The sequence below is a fragment of the Lactuca virosa genome, chromosome 2 (assembly GCF_052849685.1).
Source record: "Lactuca virosa cultivar CGN04683 chromosome 2, Lactuca_virosa_CGN04683_v6, whole genome shotgun sequence".
NCBI lineage: Eukaryota > Viridiplantae > Streptophyta > Magnoliopsida > Asterales > Asteraceae > Lactuca > Lactuca virosa.
The window spans coordinates 226,914,315-226,931,534 of record NC_136427.1 but is presented as its reverse complement, the minus strand read 5'-3'; the positions used below and the strand labels follow the sequence as shown (position 1 = coordinate 226,931,534).

The window sequence follows — 17,220 nt, the reverse complement described above, 5'->3', positions numbered from 1 at the left end:
CGGTTTACCGGTTTATGAGACGGTTCGGTTCCCGAACCGGTTTTTCTGTGCACGTAAATACCATCATCTCTTCTCCCAGGGCCGGCCCTAGGGGTGTTCAAAAGGTGCCCATGAACAGGGCCCACTAAGATATAGGGCCCAAAAAATTTGGTTAAAGTATTAGCCTTGATTCTAATTTTGGCCCAAATAAAATTAGGTTTTGTGTTATCAGCTTCCAGTATCGTGCGGTACATGAGAGTAGTAGCGCGGGAAATCCAAAATTTTGGGAAAAAAACGATTCGGTTACTTCCTTGTCGCTGATTACAATTTACGCATGGAGAATAAAGTAATGATGGCTATTGGATAGTGAATCGTTTACGATCGTTGGCACCAACGATCTCATTGTTTATTCAAAGTAAGAAGAAATCAATTTGGTCCCAATCACCTCTATCTCGAAAATCATAAGCAAATAAAAAAGCTTAATTTCATACTTCTTTCTTATTTTTTGTTACTTCTTACTTCTCAAAACCTAAAAGTAACAATCCGGCTCTAGCATGAGGTGAGAAGTTGGGAAGCAAAATCACAAAAGCAAACATGGAATAAAAATTTTCAGGAAGCGAATGGTCGCTACCTCAAATAAATCATCATTATCAATTTTTTCAACATACATACCCTCTCCGCCTTCTGGTTTTTGTTGGCCTAAACACTATGCAAACATGTTTGTGTTGTGTTATTTCAATTCCTTTCATTTTTCTTATCAGTTTCTGTTTTATGTTATAATATCTATTGATGTAATTATCTCAGTGCAAAAAGCTAAATGTTGTTTCTAATATTGTGTTGTATTTTCTTTTGGTAATGGATGCTAGTATTCTGATCTACATCTACTTTTTTCAATAACTTGCTAATTGTTCACCAAGTGTTTTTAAAAATTTAGTATCTGTAATTACCTTTTGAGTTCTAAATGTCTGTTTTATTTTGAAATACCATTCACAAATTTGTATTTGTTATTTATTATATGGTTTCGATTTCCTTTAATTTCTTTATTTCATACTTTTTATATAGTTTGATATGCTATTTGTAATTGGAAAGTATGAATTTAAAAGACATCACTTGATAATTGTTTCTACATTGAAATATCTGAAGTGATACTTCTATTTGTCTTGTACAATAAAAAATAATTGTTTAACGTTGGAATAAAAGGTATGAGCTTTATTTTATATTCTACTTGACTGAAAAAATTATATATATATATATATATATATATATATATATATATATATATATATATATATATATATATGTAATGAAATTTAAGGCCCAAACTATATAAATCGTACAGGCCTTCAAAATGTCGGGCCGACCCTGTCTTTCTCCCCCTCTTTCTGCCAACTCCATCACTTCCATCCTTATTTGGTTTGACTTTCTTTCTGTCATGAGGTAAAAGAGTTGAATTCTTGCTTCTGATTACATATCATATCGTAATATTTCTTTTAATCTTTATCATAATTGCTTTAAATTATGTTGTTTGTAAGTTGGAAATAGGTAAGTGGCACCAGGTCTCACGTGGTTGCTGATTTTCAAAATGCACATCAACTGTTCGATGAATTGGCTCAATGAAACCAATACACGGGAAGAGAGACACTAGATATCACTGTTTGGGAATTACAAGGTAATGATCCAAAATATTATATTTTACTGTATCACCAACTTTTCACATCTTCCTCAACTATCAATTAATTATTTTTTATTATAATAAATCATTCTGAATGTTCATGCTTTCAGGTCAGAAACTATCCCAACACTGTACCATGATGGATACAGAAACTTGAGGTCGTGGACTTATAGCTCGCTAGATTTATACAAGGTGCCCATATACTAGATGTCATATCTTCTTTGTTTTTGTAATTTGTTCTTCCCATATGTCACCTATGAGTAAACGAGTTAACTTTTCACTTATTTATTTTTGAGTTTTTATTCTCTTTGTTAAATAAAACTGTTCTTCTCAAGTTCCCAACGTAACTTGAAGAGTGTGTAGGAGTTGATCTACAAGAGAGGATATTGTGAGCTTAACAAGGAAAAAATCCCATTAACAGACAACTCCATTGTTGATTAGGTTTGTTTTTTTTTTTGGTGAAAAGTTACAATGTGAAAGTTTCTTGCATTTCAATACGGATCAAGTAAAAGTTACACTCTAATTTTTTTATGCAAGGTTAAAGTCACTGAGCAAAAAAAAATATTTTTACAGGGGTGATCTAATATTTATTTGATATAATCGTTTAGCAAAACAAAAGTGAAAGGTCAATGTTGTTTTTAAATCTGACTGTATGGTCATAGGTTCAGTAAGTCAGATTAAAGATAATCAAATTCTAAAGGGAAATCAACAAACAAACAGAATCTAGGGGCATTTTAGGCATTTTATTTTAGTTACTTTGTTATGACATATAATAAGAGGGCAGCGAGAAAGGAGATTGAGGTATGTATCTTTTGAGTAAAATCTGGGAATTTATTTCTTATGGGAGAGTGGCTTTCTCCAATGAGCCAACCATTAAGCTTTCTATCAGAACTTACAAAAAGATGTGTCAAGTTTATAAGATTGTCAATTCGGTAGTAAATTGAATTTTGTTATTAATATTTGTCTTCATGATAGAATGTATCTTAGATTCATCTGCCAATTCCAACAAAACTGATGGGTAGTCTTCATATGGATATTAAGACGCCACTTATAATATATAGACATGGGTACAAGTGTTGGCATGTTGTTGTAGTTCATGGAAATAGAGCAACACACTTTTTGACCAGTAAACATTTTAAATTAATGAAAAAGATTTTTTCTTTTGTAGACTATGATATGTTTTTTTTGCATTGAGATGAAAGAAAGATTGCAGAAGTGTGCCGATCTCCCTCCTTCACATTACGTGTACTCTTTCATTACAAATTCCTCACAATTTGCAATCTTGATTCCAAATAATATGGAATTCGGTCTCTTAATGGGTTTGCCTAAAAACCTCTATTTCTTGGACATAGCCGGTGAAATTTCTTTCCTCATAGATGTTGTATATTTCTTTATAGCCTTCGGAGACTCCCAAACATACAAAATGATTTCTTATCGCAACTTAATTGCTTTTAGGTCACTTCACTAATAAAACATTATATATATATATATATATATATATATATATATATATATTAAATCCACCTTTTTGTCATTTCAGGTACCTCAAATCTCATTTTATGTTGGATATATTTGCACATATGCATTCATACATTAATTACTTACAAAATGATAAATGATTATTTTTATATTATGATAAATGAGATTAATGAAACTGTATGAATTAATATTAGGCTTTGGGAAGAAAAGAACCGAGGTGCCTTTCGATAATTAGATTGGTTCGGGTACGCAAAGTATTGAAATTCTATTCCACATTAGAAAAGGGAATTCATGTCAATTATCTATTTTCAAGGATTATTAAATTAATTGTTGTTGAAATGTATTCGACAGATACGGCTGCATAGATATTCTATTATTTGGCTACAACTGTAGCAGCTGTTGAAGAAGCATACACATGAATTGGGAGCTTGGAATTAGGCGATTATAGCTACTGAAACTTGAGAGAGATTGATCTTTGGAAACACTATAAAACTTCATAATATTTTGCTATTGTTACTATGGCCACAGTTTGGTAAGTTTATCGACATAGATAGCAATGTACCTTCATTCATTTATTACGATAAGATAAAGTATGAAAAGTACAATGCCCTAATATTGTCAATTTGTTTGTTTATACAGGCTATGGTGAAATCCATGCGGTGAATATGAGAGAAATGATATTTATAGTGATTTATGTGTCATCTCACATGTTTTGGGTGTTCTTGGGAGCTTACTTGATTGGTAATATAACACCATTAATAGTGAAAGGATCATAGATAGAAAGATATAGATATAGAATGACATTTCTTAAATATATGAACAGAAATAGACTTGGTAGTGATATACGGAATAAGATAAAAGGTCACTTTACCTTTGCAACGTGGTATTTAATTTAACATTGGTATAAAACTATCATATATATATATATATATATATATATATATATATATATATATATATATATATATATATATATATAAGGGACGGTTCACTTGAGATTCAACCTCAGCCACATATTTCTCATATGCCGCTCTAAAGCTCCAGCGTACCGGCAACAGCAAGGTATGCCTAATCAAAAATGATTATATGACAGAGAGATATAATCATATATGATTATACATGTTTATACGTATAAGTCTAATCATAAATGATTATATATATATATATATATATATATATATATATATATATTCACATATTGAGTAATCATATATGATTATGAGAGTTGGTGGCAGAAAAGGTGGTGGTGGCAGAGGTGGAGGTGGTATAAGTGACGGAGGTGGCAGTGGTGGGGTCTGGTGGTGTTAGAGGTGGTGGTAGTGGTGGTGGTGGTGGCGGTTGTGGTGATGGGGATGGTGGCGGGGGAGAAATGAATGGATGACGCTATATAATCATTTATGATTATTACAGGTTTGAATCTCAATTTTTTTTTAATCTCAACGGAACTTATATATATATATATATATATATATATATATATATATATATATATATATATATATATATATATATATATAAGGGTTAGGATCAAATGTGAATCATAAGTATTGTGCGAACGTATGACCAAATTCTGGTCATTGGATTTGAAAAAAATGAAAGAATATGATCGTAAGTTACATGTTATTAACATGGACTTGCATTTACTGTGTAATTACACTTTATTAGTTATAAGGGTAAATATATCATATTATTAAGAGAGAGAAATTAAATTAACTAAATTTTAGGTAAATAAGTCATCATTTAATAAAAATCAAATATTTAAATACTCAAAAAACATTTCTGAAAATTAAACGAGTTCAGTTCCTAAAAAATTTAAATTCATCGGTTATTAGAAATATTCTTAAAGAATATTAGATATCGGTTTTGAAAATGATTAAGAATTGACTTTCTAGTTAATAAGCATTTTTAATTTTGAGAATGGTTAATAATCGACTTTTTTAGTTAAAGCTTCATGCTTGTTGACGAGAATGTTAAGAATGACATTATCGTAAACCATTCTTGAAGAATTACAATTCATTCTTTAGGAATCAAGGTCAATTCTTTAAGAATGCATTGATTAATAAATGTTTCTGAACTACTATTTTTATGAGAAAAAAATTACATAGTTAGTCCTAGACATGTGTGTTTTTATTTTGAAAGTCTAATACATTCTATGCATTTTAAAAGAATAATGTATTGATTGGTAAAAACAACAAAATTAAACTAAAAAATCAATACATTATGCTCCATGCTAAAAGAATAATATTAAAGATATTCTTGAGGAATATTTTAACTTCTTTTACAGCAAAAAACATTCTTAAAGATTTTGGAAAATATAAAATATGTCTTTTCTTCCTCAATTGATTACAATTCTGTTCTCCTCTCTGAATAGTCTTTCCTTCTTTATGGTAAAGCCTTTTTTGAATAACAAGAAATTAAAAATTAAATAAATCCCACATACAATGTACATAACAAAGGAAAGAAATTTATGATAAATAGGTTTGATTTCTAAACAAAACAATACCAAAATGACAGGGACAAGAAGAATAACAACAACACCACCTATAAACACAGTTGATCAACAACAAGACTTTAGGCGAAAATTAGGTTTGATTATTCTTCCAAGCAGCAACATCACAACTTGAACTGGAACTAAACATGTGATATATTTATAGAGCATTGTGGCAGCCAAAATTTTGGCAGCAAACACTAAATCATGAACCTCAACTTTTAGTACTTGCTTATATCATGGTCTTCAAAATTCGAATGCATTAAGAGAGAGTTCAGTAGCAACTGAATAGATTAGGTTAGATGCTCGAACTTCAATTGGACTTTGTGACAACATTATATGCTAGATCTTCCATTGGAGTCGGGAAATAATACTTAGATCCACCGAAACCCCTGGCTGCAAACTAGATTATACCAAAACACACCAAAATATTCTAAATTGAACCTACAAAGGGATGATCCCACTCCTGTTTACTCTAAGCACACTACTTTATAACTAAGAAAAACTGTTTGTAGATGAATTGAAAGCAAATACATCTGAAAGAATATGGTTACAATAAAGATACACACCAAAAGAAAACCACCTGTTAAGATCACACAAGAAAGAATAAACCCAAACTGAAAAGTATGAAATTGCATCCCATGTAACCAAGCCAATGACTACCCTTTATGAGAACAATAAACACACCCCAACACTTACAGTCATCCTGATCTGAATCGACCACCAAAATCATAATTTCGAGATGTGACCTGTAATTTCAATTCAATAGAGAGAATGAGTTATGATCAATTTTAAGAGAAGGGTGGTTGTGATTTAGACATAAGAGGATGAGTGGTTATCGTCAATTTTTTCTTGATTTCGAACCTGCGTAGAGAAAAAGAAGAAGGAGTTGAACCTGTGCTTGGATCTGTTACCAACCACCGTGAAGGATAAGAATGAAGCGGAAAAGGGTTTCTTAGCTACGATTATCAAGTGCCCAATTCACGAAGGGATGGGAGGAAAAAGCCTTGATCAACGATTTAAGAAAAGGAAAAATGGAGCTGTAATTTCATACATAAGGATATGTTTCGATTATTTTAAAGTTTAGATGAATCGAATAAAAAAAGGGAAAAGAAAGGACACTAATAAGGATATAGCATAAGCACGTAGGAAATACACACCTGGTGTGCCGTGTTTGAATGATTTGGTCGAATTCTAGGGTTTTTAGTGTAGTTACCAGGACGCTATAACTATAGGCTTCAAATTGTAACTAGTTACCAAAATTATAGGGATTTAATATTATAGAATAATTAATTTAATTAGCCAAATTCCAAAATTATCCATATCAAATGATTGGTCCAGAATTAGCATACATTCATACAATAATTACGGTATATATATGAACCTAACTCTCTCTCTCTCTCTCTCTCTGTCTCTCTCTCTCTCTCTCTATATATATATATATATATATATATATATATATATATATATATATATATATATATATATATATTGTGAGAACTAAAAAAACTTGTGAACTCATAATCAACTCATCATTTTTCAACACCAAAACACCAATCTTTATATATATATATATATATATATATATATATATATATATGTATATAGCTGAGTTATTGTGAGAACTAAAAAAACGTGAAATCATAATCAACTCATCATTTTTAAACACCAAAATCACCAATCTTCTCCAAATGGTGCTTCTATGCCATATCTCGGCTCAAAAAAAAAAATATTTGACAATTTTTTTATTTATATTCGAAATTTACATGTATACACAATCAGTAGTTGCACAGACTACTGATGAGCACAATCACCAGTCATATGTACTGCGGATGTGCACAATCAGTAGCCATAAGGATTGCTGATGAGCAATCAACAGTTCATATGACTATTTATTGTGTTAATCAATAGTCCATATGAATGTTGATTGTGCTCATCAGCAGTCCGTACAACTGCTAATTGTGCTCATCAGCAGTCATACAAAAAAACCAAAAAAAAAAATCGTCAAATTTTTTTTGAGCCTAGATATGGCTTAGACGCAACATTTGGTGAATATGAGTTCACAAGTTCTCACAAATCTTTTGCTTCTCAAAAGAACCTAGCTCTCTTTCTCTCTCTCTCTCTCTATGTATATATATATATATATATATATATATATATATATATATATATATAGCCTTTTATATTAAAATAGTTATCATAGTTAAAACTACAAAGTAATATAATCATCATACCTAATACATTGTACAGTAACAATCAAAGAACATTTAATTGTAAATTATGAAAAAATTTATCCAAAATTTATAATGAAGGACATACTCCCACACCAAAGAGCATGGAGAGCTTCCAGATCAACAACCGGCACCACCATTGTGGTTGCTAGTGTACCCCCAACGAAGAAGAATGGATGATAAGAGAAAGGGGAAGAAGGTTGCAAGAGAAAAGAAATGGGACTAGTTCATTGAGTTTCATGTCACATACCACGGAACACTACGTTCGTGACATCAAGGATGGTGTGCACGACCGTGGGCACCATGCCACCTAGCCATGTGAGGTGCCCATGACTTGTATACCTAAGGGCCTAGGTATAATGATTTTTCATATAACCAAGTAAATGTAATAGGCTAATAGCTACAATATGTTCATGTTTGTAAGCACATTATTATTTTCATGATTTTTTTTTCACAATCACTATAACACTGAACTTTTTAATACAAAATATACCTAAAAGTGTTTTTGTTTTTAAAACATAAATCATAACAAATTTGGTGTACATTCACATCATAAATAAGTACAAGTAGTTATCCAGAAGATCTTACAATAACCTTGTGTAAAATCTAAGTCGGCTACTACTAACTCCACTTCATGATACTAAGTTTACATAAACCTAAGAGACACACACTACAATTTGGTAAGCTACAACAAGCTTAATGAATAAAAATATCAATAAGATATAAATTAGTTACACAACTAAATATAGATCGTTAATGCCTTTCAATCAACCAACATACACTTGAATTGAGTGTTAGTATATGATTCTCCAATAACTAGAATTATAAGTTTCTAAGCTGCTATTCCAACCATTACCTATCCATAATATACTTACAACCACACATGCTACTATCAATTCCACATAATCTTTCCTCGGTAGTATCTATAGTATAAAACCACCAATTTATCCAATCAATATTTCTCTTACTAGTATTACAACCATTCAGAATTTCACTACAATATATTCTTTTGCAAGTATAGTACTTCGTCCACCAAGGCTATTATTAATTAGCTACGATTCAATGTTAATAAATCATATATTACAACCACCAAGGATACTTTCATAATGTAATGATAACATAAAAACATTTATACATCCTTATAGCCTCGTGGTGTTACAGTCATCAAGACCTCCACTAATGACTAATTCCAATACAGTGGTGTTACTGTTACTAAGACCACCTCTAATAATTAATCTCATTATAGTGGTGTTACAGTCACTATGACCACTACTAATGACTAATCTTAATATATTGGTGTTATAGTCACCAAGACCACCACTAATGAGTAATCTCAATATAGTGGTGTTATAGTCATCGAGACCACCATTAAGGCGTTGTTTGTTTTTTCGAAGTGAAAATGCCTGAAGTCTGCGGACCACCTCTGCAACCCTCTATAACAGAAGAGAGGGACCAAACGACTACATCATGTAATAAAAAGTTTGTTTGTTTTTTAACCTCTGCAGACTGCTGCAATAAGTTAAAGTAAGGTGTGAAGAGGTTTGAAGCAGAGAGTCAAGTGTTGCGCCATGCAGCACACGCGCTTCAGTTTTTAAGTCAGAAGTCTTCTGAAAAACAAACAGCTGCGAAGGGCCAAGTGCTGCACGACACAACAATAAGTGGTCAGAAGTGGTTTTTTAGAAAAAAAAAACACCACGTAGAATAGTCCATGATATTACAGTCACCAAGACTTTCGTGACTAACAAAATTCCATTACAGTGGTATTTCCATCACCAAGCTTACCACTAAAATTAATACTTGCATTGAAAATAATACATTGGTATTGACAGCGCTAAGCATACCACTAATAACCGGTTACAACACAATGGTAATTACAGCACCAAGCATACCATTAGTTCTTTCTTAACAATCTAAAAGTATAGAGTTACGTACACTAAGTTCGTCATTAGCTTGGATTGTGAGAACAAGATCTATGCGCAGGGACAAGGTTTGAGAACTCAAACCTTGAGTGAATGCTTGAGATCAATGTCTGCTTGATAATGGATGTTCAAGTCGAGACTGGAAAGACCAGTCAAGTCTTAGATAATCAGTTCAACAAATGATCAAGACATTAATTAAGAACAGGAAGATAATGATCAAGGTACCGTCAATTAGTGAAGAACAAGAAGAATGTTTTTAATGAGATAAGAGTAAACGCCAAAAGTAAGAGAAAGATCCTTGTTGACTTGTATTGAATGCTCCTATATATAGGAGAGAATGTTACAGTGAATTAACCCAAGTGATTACATAGGACCGGACAAAAGATACAAGTCTGACATTCTGATTGTCCTAAATCAACTTTAAACTAAATCCTATGAAACGTTACATCATAATACAAGACAAAAGTAATAAATGCACAAGAGACAAAACAACTTCATTCCGGACAAGTAATGTTCCGGAGATGAAGGTTTGGTCCAGATCAGCATACATTCCGGACTCCAGGATCAGCTCCGGAATGTGTTCCTCTTCAAAATACTTCACTCCTATTCTCCAGCTCCGGACAGGTTCCGGATCACATCTTCCTTCGGAACCAACAACCTTCGGAATATGTACTTAGGATTGCTAGAGGTTCACTTTCAGGTTCCAACAATCTCCCCCTAAGTGAACTTAGCAATTCATCAAGCTTAGTTCATTTCTTCCTTGATGAAGGTGTATGCTCGGAACAACCATTCACGCACCGCAATGTACCAAGTCAGTTGACTTACAAACTTTGCCTTAACCTGTTCCGGAGCATCAGACTTGGATGCCCGGGATATGAACTTCTGCAGAGCTTTGGTAGGAACCAGGTGTTTATCAAGGACTCGGAAGAAGTCCTTCTTGTTTGTTCTTCTGGTGGTGTAGACAAAACCTAGAACCGGTTCTTCGATCGGACCATCTGCAAGAATTTCAGCTTCCGGAAGAACAAAGTCTATTTTAGCAACAAATTGTTCTGTTCCGTAGAGGTGAGCAAGTTCGTAATCACAGCGGCAGAACTCAGCAACATAGTCTTTGAGAAAGCTGAGAGCTGCGTGATAGGCACCCATACTGATGTCATCCTTTTGATTTTCTCTGAAGTAAGCAGCAAGAGTAAGGATGTCGTTCGGATTCATTGAAGGAAAATTCGCATCAGTAACAGTCTTGGGAGTTGGTTTGTTCCGGAAGAGATGGAAACGGAACAGAGGACAGTTCAGCTCAAATTTTACCAAAATTTTTCTTCCAAAGACATGAACTTTGGTGATCCTCTTTCTTGTCCATACCTCCTTGAAGGGTTGAGCATTCTTGTCGTAAAAGGTTTTGAGCCTTTCACGTTCTGTCCGGATGATCACTTCCGGATTGTCATTTGGATGGAGCGGAGCAAACTTCGTGTAGAATTTGCTGAAAGGAGAGAGAGGAAGATCCAGTTGATCAGTGTCATTTGAGGGAAGGTCATAGTAGAGAGTTGGGATGATATCCTTGGCTTGAATGATGCCTTCTCGACACAGAGGAGAGATGTCACGCATCGGATCGGGATGATCTTTTAACGCTTGAATCAGGATGCTGTCCTCCAGTGCCTTGTGAATTTCTTCCTCAGACCATCCAAATTTTTGTTTGAGGGGAGGTACGGAGTGAAAGGCTTGTTGTTCGGAAGTCATCGGTTTCTTCCCTTTGTCTCTCTGAAGAGCGTCAATAACCATCTTCATATTCTCGTCAATGACGAATTCCGGAGTAGGAGTTGGAAGCGGTTCTTCCGGAATTTCATCTGGAGTACGGAGAGGAGAGCCTTGATCAATTGGGGCTATTTTTGGTTCCTGAATGGGAGAGGGAGATAGCATGGAGGGAGTGGCTCGGAAGGCTTGAGCTGTAAGGAAAGATTTTGCCTTAGCCATTTTGACGGCCATTTCAAAAGCCTCCGGAAGAGAGGATGACCAGGAGACAGCGGACCAGATCCTCTTTTGTTCTTCTGATAAAACCTTCGGAGCAGTTAGCTTTGGAGCTTGAAGACCAAAAATCCCTTTGGGAGCTTCATCCGGAATGTAAATTTCATAATCTTCATCTCCTTCGTTTCCTTCAGTGATTCCCAGGATTCCGGAGACAAATTGAACATCTTCTTCTTCGGAATCGAGGTCCTCATCCCTGAGTGTGAATTCCGAGGCTGGCTTCCATCTCCTGCTTGGGCCTTTTCCCCCTCTTGCATCGGTGACTCTTGAAACCGGTGCAAGGGACAAGTCCGCCTTGATATCATCAAGTTTGGAGAACACCTTCTGAAGACCGGTGGAGAGTTGAAGAGTAAGAGTGTCATAGGCTTCAGAAGTGGGAGCTTGTTCGGAGAGATGCTTGAATGTGCTGCTAAGGATTGCAATCATCTCATCAAATTTCCTGTTCGGAACATCCACAATGTTCCAAGTTGAGCGCAGGAGTTTGATGAGGACTTGTTGAATGATCAGACTCATCTCATCTTTCTTTCGGATCTCCTTCTCTAATCGTTGAATTTGTTTCTCATGACGAACATGAGTCTGCTTGATTAGGTCGTTGGTAGCAGACACAAGATCGTCATGAACCTTTAGCATGGAGGAGATGGTGTTGAGATAATTGTCGACAAGAGCATCATACTTGGAATCAAGTTGCTCAACAGTGTGTTTCAGCCAGATGGAAATCAGCTGGTCAAGTTGGGCTTCTCTCTCTGCTACTGATGGTCCGGACTGTTGGGAGAGAGACTGAAGAATGGCATCAAGTTTTGAATTAAGTCCGGAGACTTTTTGATCCAGTTTCGAGTTCAGCTCTGTTACGGATGTCTCTACAGATGACACTTTAGCCATAGTGTCTGAGACATTGTTGCGGATCTCCAGTAAGGCAAATGGGTCAACATGTTCACCAGCTGAGGATTCAGAATCAGAATCTGAGTGTTGCGGAGGAGGTTGGTGAGCATCCGGATTGGTGGAGGGACCCGGTTTGGCAGCATCATCGTCTTCTTGAAAATTTGAGTTGGAGCCGTCGTCCGGAGTGGTAGTGGAGGAGGATCCGAAGTCAAAGGCAGACTTGGATACGGGTGCTTTGGATTGATAGTGAATGGAGGTCATGAGATGAGCATCCGGAACTGTTGTTGCTTCTTCCTCCAACATAACTTCTTCCGGATCAGTGTGGAAGATGCTTTGATGAATGACGATTGGGGGTAGTTCGGAAGTGAGTTCTTTGATGGCGTCATCGTCAGAGGGATGGACATAGGGCATATTGCTTTGGATAACCCGGTTCCTCATGGAGATGAGAGTGGATTCAACTTGAGCATGAGTCAGGTCCGGACGCCTTGATGCAGCCCTGTTCACATAATCTTCCCACAAAGGATCATTAGAACCTGGTCGTCCTGTACGCATTCTGGGTATCAGACCAGTTGTGGCATCAGCAGTTGGAGACTGCTCCTCCTTCCGGATGCTTGGGTTCCGGAACAACGGTTCCGGAGTGTGTGCGTGTGGAAGAGATAATAGGAATATCGAATGTGACACGTGGGTGTGTTCCAGGGGGTTGCAAGGAACTTTGTTCAACACCGACATCATCCTTTTGGGAGGGTGAGGGTGGAATATGTGTAGACTCCCTGTGAGTGTGTGCTTGTGATGATGAAACATTGAGGGGTACCTCAGATGAGTGGGCAGGAGGAGTGTGCGGACGGCCAGAATCAGCCGGAATGTCATGGGTGCCCTCCTGTTGAGAGGGGGCACTGACTTTGGATTTCTTTTTGGCCTTAGGTTTGGTGGGTGAGGCCTTTTGTTTGGCTGGTTGCTTAACTTTGGGTCCGGACTTAGTGTGAGTGGCCTCTTCCGGAGTAGGCTCAACTGAGACCGGGGCATGCTGTGTTGGGTCGAACACAACCGAGGTCTCAATATGGTGTTTCAAAAGGGAGATCCGGAAGGAATGAGGGCCAACATATTGTCCGGAAGTCGTCTGACCGGACCAAAAGATGATTGGTCCGGAATTCTGTAAGTCTTAACAAGTTTGAAAGATACACATACCTCTGGAGGAATGGTGCTCACCGGAATGGGGACGTTAAGTTCCTTGAAGATCTGTTTAATCGTCAGGGCCCAAAATCTAGGGCTCGAAATCTCGTTCGGTTTCCTCTTGATGGCAAATTTGCAAAAGTCTTGCCATAATACTTCCAGAAGGTCTACATCGTTGTTGTGTCCGGAATAGATGCTGAATACCACATTTAGCCAGTCTTTGCTTAGGGTATCAGTACGGTCGTGCTTGCCCGATAGTCCACGGATGATAAAATGCATAAGGACGGTCTAGAGCCCTGAAACTGCAGTTTTCTTGAAATCTTTTGCCCTATAGTCTTGATTGTACCCGATGAAGTTGAGAAACGTCCGAAACTCTTCAGCAGTTGGTTCCACTACTTCGAAACCAGCAGGATTTGGTGAAATTCCAATGGCCTTGAGAAAGGTGGCTTTGTAGACGGGAATGGTGCGATCATCGATAATGGAGGTTAACATAACATCATCTTCAAGTTTGATGCTAGTGAATGCACGATGAAGATGAGAAAGAGGGAGTGGAGGATCAGGGATTTTGGTAAGTGGAATGGAGAGAGGATGATGTGCAAGAAACTCAATCATTATCCTGATTGATTCGTCGTAGTCGAGGGGATTCAAGGAAAACAGTTGGGTAGTGTCTCTAAGAAAGGGTTCTTGATCTGCAGATGATGATGATCCCTTCGATCATTTGGATGATTTCTTCCTGGCTATGGATTGCTTGGGAGTTGGAGCAGTTGAAGCTTGGTTCTTAGAGGACTCCATTGATGAAGATGAAGAAAGCTTGAAGAACACGAAGAACTGTGAGGGTTTTTGGGAGGTTTGAGAGTTGAGAGATCGTAAAGAGGTAAAGGTAAATGCGAAAAGGTATTTATAGGTAGGGAAAGACGGGTCGGGTTGAAAAAAAAGGTAATGATGAGGATCCGAGATCCATCGGGTCGCATTTAATGTTGGGAACTGAGATTAGACAAGTGAGGTGAAAGGGCAAGGCAATTGGTCTAAAAGAGGAGAATGTAACCGTCAATTCGTTTTCCATTTTAGAGGGCGTGCAATCGTGTCACGCAAATCGAGGAAGATTGGATAAGGATCTTCCTAAAAAGTAACCATTGAGAAAAAAACGTTTCACCTTATTACCTCTTGGTATTCCGGATGAATTTTTCCGGACAGTGCATGATCCGGAGGATAAAAGGGATGTTCCGGAATATATATGATAAAAAGGGTTTCCGGAGCAATTTGAAAATTCCGGAGCATTTTTGAGAATTCCGGAGCAATTTGAAAATTCCGGAGCAAGTTTAAAATTTCGGAGCATTTTTGAAAATTCCGGAGCAAATTTAAAATTCCGGAGCATTTTTGAAATTCTGGAGCAAATTTAAAATTCCGGAGCATTTTTGAAAATTCTGGAGCAAATTTAAAATTCCGGAGCATTTTTGAAATTCCGGAGCAAATTTAAAATTCCGGAACATTTTTGAAAATTCCGGAGCAAGTTTAAAATTCCGGAGCATTTTTGAAATTCCGGAGCATTTTTGAAAATTCCGGAGCAAGTTTAAAATTCCGGAGCCTTTTTGAAAATTCCGGAGCAAGTTTAAAATTCTGGAGCATTTTTGAAATTCCGGAGCAAATTTAAAATTCCGGAGCATTTTTGCAAATCCCGGAGCAAGTTTTACAAATTCCTTTCCGGAGTGGATTTCCGGAATTCCTTTATTGAGTGAGTTCCGAAATGGTGATCCGGATGATGGTCGATCTTGATAGTCGTGATGAAGAGAATGAACTGTACAGCTTAAAAACTTCAAGGGATAATTAGTAAAAAACACAGGTAAAAGGATCCTATGTATTTAGAGGGAAAATAGTTCCGAAGCAAAAATAATTGAGTTCGGAGCATATTTTTCTTTTGAATACTTCTATCAAAGAGAACATGTCTCCTGAAAGAATTGAGGATCAGGCATCATCATACCCATTTTGTTCAGAAAACCATTAAATTTGGTTTCGTCTAATGCCTTAGTAAAGACATCAGCAATTTCATCGTCAGATGGAACAAAAATAAGTTCGATGTTACCATTTAGAACATGATCTTTAATAAAGTGGTACCGAATGTCAATGTGCTTCGTCATGGAGTGCTGAATTGGATTGTGAGAGATTGCAATGGCACTTTGAGAATCACAGTAGATAGGAATGCGTTGAAATCGGTAACCATAATCCAAGAGTTGAGATTTCATCCAGAGAACTTGAGAGGTACAACTGACAGCAACAATGTATTCAGCTTCAGCTGTAGAGAGAGCAATGCAGTTCTGTTTCTTGGATGACCAGCTGACTAAACGACCACATAAGAATTGACATCCTCCTGATGTACTTTTCCTATCGAGTTGAAGACCACCATAGTTCGAATCAGAGTAAGCTTGCAGAAGGAAACTTTTATTTGCTGGATACCAGATTCCGAGGTTCTTTGTACCTTTGAGGTACCGGAATATTTGTTTCACAGCCAAAAGATGAGACATCTTCGGATTGACTTGAAATCTGGCGCATAAGCATGTTGAGAACATAATGTCCGGACGACTTGCAGTGAGATAGAGTAAGGATCCAATCATTCCACGATACTTCTTTTCATCTACTGAAACACCCGAAGGGTCGGCAAAGATTTTGGGACCGAAGCCCATAGGTACCTTGGCTGAGGCACAGGTGTCCATAGAGTATTTCTTGAGAAACTCAGAAATGTACTTCTCTTGGTGAATGAAAATACCTTTGTTAGTCTGTTTGAATTGAAGGCCAAGAAAGAAGCTTAATTCTCGATTCATGCTCATTTGGAATCGACTGACCATAAGTTTGGCAAAATCAACAACCATAGATGAATCCGTAGATCCAAAAATGATGTCGTCCACATAAATTTGTACCAACATGAGATGCTTTCCATTTGATCTTCGGAATAGGGTGGGATCAAGTATACCTCTTTGAAAACCTGAGCGTTTGAGAAAATCGGTGAGTGTCTCGTACCAAGCCCGAGGAGCTTGCTTGAGTCCGTAGACAGCCTTTCGGAGTTTATAACAGTAGTTCGGAAAGGAAAGATTAATAAATCCGGGGGGATGTTGAAGGTATACTTCAGTGTCAAGTTCACTATTAAGAAAAGCACTCTTAACATCCATTTGATAAACTTTGAAGCCTTTGTGGGCAGCATAAGCAAGAAAGATTCTGATAGCTTCAAGTCGTGCAACAGGAGCAAAAGTCTCGTCGTAGTCAAGACCTTCAATTTGAGTAAAACCTTTAGCTACCAATCTTGCCTTATTTCGGATGATAACTCCTGCATCGTCTAGCTTGTTGCGAAATACCCATCTTGTACCAACAATAGGGTGATGTTGAGGAGGAGGTACG

General features: G+C 36.6%; 1 long non-coding RNA gene across 3 annotated transcripts; it reads left to right on the top strand.

Moving 5' to 3' along the window:
- The first annotated feature begins 1,331 nt into the window (after positions 1-1,331).
- LOC145156843 (uncharacterized) lies at positions 1,332-4,026 on the top strand. 3 transcript variants are annotated; one of them, XR_013736943.1, is made up of 7 exons: positions 1,333-1,416; positions 1,512-1,648; positions 1,762-1,843; positions 2,015-2,092; positions 3,325-3,375; positions 3,482-3,662; positions 3,770-4,026. It is a non-coding gene; the product is annotated as an uncharacterized LOC145156843 (long non-coding RNA). The 3 variants fall into 3 exon arrangements; XR_013736942.1 differs by lacking the exon at positions 2,015-2,092 and having other exon boundaries at positions 1,332-1,416; positions 1,522-1,648; XR_013736941.1 differs by lacking the exon at positions 2,015-2,092.
- The last annotated feature ends 13,194 nt before the right edge of the window (positions 4,027-17,220 follow it).